This window comes from Zingiber officinale, chromosome 10B, assembly GCF_018446385.1.
Source record: "Zingiber officinale cultivar Zhangliang chromosome 10B, Zo_v1.1, whole genome shotgun sequence".
Lineage (NCBI taxonomy): Eukaryota > Viridiplantae > Streptophyta > Magnoliopsida > Zingiberales > Zingiberaceae > Zingiber > Zingiber officinale.
In genome coordinates this window covers 41,267,006-41,270,561 of record NC_056005.1, presented here as the reverse complement: position 1 = coordinate 41,270,561, position 3,556 = coordinate 41,267,006, and positions in this window count along the sequence as shown.

The window sequence follows — 3,556 nt, the reverse complement described above, 5'->3', positions numbered from 1 at the left end:
AAATTAATTTCAAAACTTTAATTTTAAACTTAACTTAAATAATGTCTGCTCAAAAATAAACTAACTTTAAATCCTACTTACTGTAGGAAACCAAGTGGATTTTGGACAGTGGTTGCTCCAAACATATGACTGGAGATCACACCAAGTTCACTCAACTCACTTACAAAAGCTTAGGAACAGTTGCCTTTGGAAACAACGGCAAACTCAAGGTAATTGGTATAGGTAATATTGAATTAAAAATAGACTTTATAATTACAAATGTTTTACTTGTTGAAAATTTTAAATATAATCTTCTGAGTATAAGTCAATTATGTGATACTAGGTATAAGGTTAAATTTCTATCCTCAGAATGTTTAATCAAACATCTAGATAATCCTACCATAAGCCTAAAAGGTTTTAGAAAAGACAACATCTATGCCATTAACCTAACCACTTCTTCCATTAAGTGTTATTTAACACAAAAAGAAGAAACATGGTTATGACATAGAAGAATGTCTCACACCAACTTTAGAAATATAAGCAAATTAAATGGACTAGTGAGAGACTTACCAAAATTACCTAACATTGATTCAACCATATGTAATGCTTGTCAACAAGGTAAACAAACTAAATCCACTCACAAACCAATGAATCAGCCACAAACCAACTCAATATTAGAACTTCTACACTTAGATCTTTTTGACTCTCATGGAGTCAAATCCATAAATGGAAACTTATACTGTTTAGTCATAATAGATGATTATTCTAGGTTTACTTGGGTAAAATTCTTAAAACATAAAGACGAAACTTTTGAAATTTTTACAAACTTTTACAAACAAATTGAAAATGAAAAAGATCTTAAAATTAAAAGAATTAGGAGTGACAATGGGGGAGAATTTAAAAATCATAATTTTAACAAATTCTTTCTTGAAAATGGCTACCATCACGAATTTTCATGTCCTAAAACCCCCCAACAAAATGGAATTGTAGAAAGAAAAAATAGAACCTTACTAGAAGCCTCTAGAACTATGTTAAATGAATATAACCTACCTAAATATTTCTGGGCAGAAGCTGTTAGCACAGCCTGCTATGTGCAAAATAGAACAACATTAAATAAAAGACATAATAAAAACTTCTTTGAAATATTTTATAACAAACAATCTAACATAAAATATTTTAAAGTATTTGGGTGTCCAACCTTCATCCTAAATACTAGAGAACATTTAGGAAAATTTTCCTCTAAAATTGAAAATGAAATTTTTGTAGGATATTCCTTAAATAGTAGAGGCTATAGAATTTATAATAAGGTTACCTTAAAAATTGAAGAACCTACTAATGTAAAATTTGAAGAAACTAAACAAAACTTAGAACTTACACAACCACTTGAATTTGTTCCAGAAACCAACCAAACTCTAAGTCATGAAGAAGAGGAACAACATCAAGAGAGTTAACCCCCTAGAACAATAAGGGATAACCCAAATCACCCAACTGATCAAATAATTGGTGACCCAGACTTGAGAGTACAAACCAGATCATCCTTTAGAAACCTAAGTCAAATTTCTCTAATTTCAAAAATTGAACCCAAAACTGTAGATGAATCCCTACTAGACCCAGACTGGATTATAGCTATGCAAGAAGAACTAGCCCAATTTGAACGTAATGAAGTTTGGGACCTAGTACCACCACCTAAGAATAAGAAAATAATAGAAACAAAATGGGTATTCAGAAACAAATTAAGTGAAACTAGGGAAATTACTAGAAATAAGGCTAGGCTAGTTGCCAAAGGGTTTAGTCAGGTTGAAGGACTTGACTATGATGAGACCTATGCCCCAGTAGCCAGATTAGAATCCATTAGAATGTTACTAAGTTATGCAGCCCATAAGGGATTCAAACTATACCAAATGGATGTTAAGTCTGCCTTTCTTAATGGACTAATTAAAGAAGAAGTTTATGTAGGTCAGCCTCCTGGGTTTGAAAGTCTAGAACACCCTGATTACATTTTAAAGTTAAAGAAAACATTATATGGACTTAAACAAGCACCCAGGGCATGGTATGAAAGGCTAACATCTTACTTAACATCTAAAGGATTCAACCAAGGTTAAATTGGCCCAACCTTGTTTGTTAAATCATTAAATACAAACATATTTATTGCACAAATATATGTAGATGATATAATATTTGGTTCAACAAATTCAGATTTTTTAGAAGAATTTATTAATCTAATGGAAAAAGAATTTGAAATGAGCTTAGTAGGAAAATTAACTTATTTCTTAGGATTACAAATCAAACAAACAAATGAAGGAAATTATATTTATCAACACAAATACACTAAAGAATTACTTAAAAAATTCGGAATGGAAAATACAAAAGAAATAAAAACACCTATGGCAGTAAACACAATCTTAGATAATGACCCAAATGGAAAACCAGTTGATTTAAAATATTATAGGAGTGCAATAGGTAGCCTACTGTACTTAACTGCAAGCAAACCTGCATTGATTATATTCTATCTTGGTAGCCTAGGAATTTTGAATTTCAGAAATATTTTCAAAGATGATTGTTTTTAACTCATAAGTTCAAACATGTGTCTGTTTTTAAAACCTTCCTCTTTTTAGATTTTCAAATAAAGTTTTAGCCTTAGACTAGTTCAGAATCCCTAGAAAGCATGTACCCATAGGACTAGTTTTTGAGCATCTCACCAACACCTTAGGTTTACCTTGCTTGTGTTTGACAAATATAGAAAGGGGTGAGATGCATAGGCCAACTGTCTGGACTTAAGATGCTTATTTCAGTGCATCAGCATAAGTCTGGACGTTAAATACAAATCAGACATTAATCAGATTAAGTTCATCAGTCAAGTCAAACACTTGCTGCTTATAATCAACTTAATCTGACTAACCAAGTGAAAGCTACTATCTTCTGATAGTTAGTTAGTACCTAATTGGTTAGACAACTGTTTAATTTTAAGTATCAAATTCAGGGGGAGAAATTAATTAAAATTTTGTATGTTTGAAAAATGCTTTTGTACATCTATTTTAAAACTAACTTATTTTTGAACACTAGTTTTCAAGAAGTTAAATTTAACTGAGTGTTTGAAAAATTGAAAGTTTGAAAATCCCACCTAATTTTTAAAACTTGATTTTAAAGTTGAAATTTGTTACAAATTTAAACTTATTCAGTTTTGTAACATATGCTTGAAAATTAAACTTTCCAAACTTAGTTTTTATCAAATTAGCTTTAACAAATTTATTTTGGCTAAAATTTTACTTACTTAAAACTAGATTCAACTTAGTGTTTGAAAATTGGACTTTGAAAATTAGATTTTACCTTTTGAAAAGTATATGTTACTTAAATTCTAAATTTGAAAAACCTGATTTGAAAAATTTTACACGTTTGAAAAGATTATCAACTTTAAACTTATAACTTTTAAAATTCATTATTGCAAATATTATCTTTTGAAAATTACTCTGCAATCTAAGTTTTTCATAACTTAGCTATTTTTCAAAGGCTAAAAAGTAAAATTTAAAGCAAATAACTTAGCTATTTTAATCTAGACTCCCCCAAGTCAACTTAACTA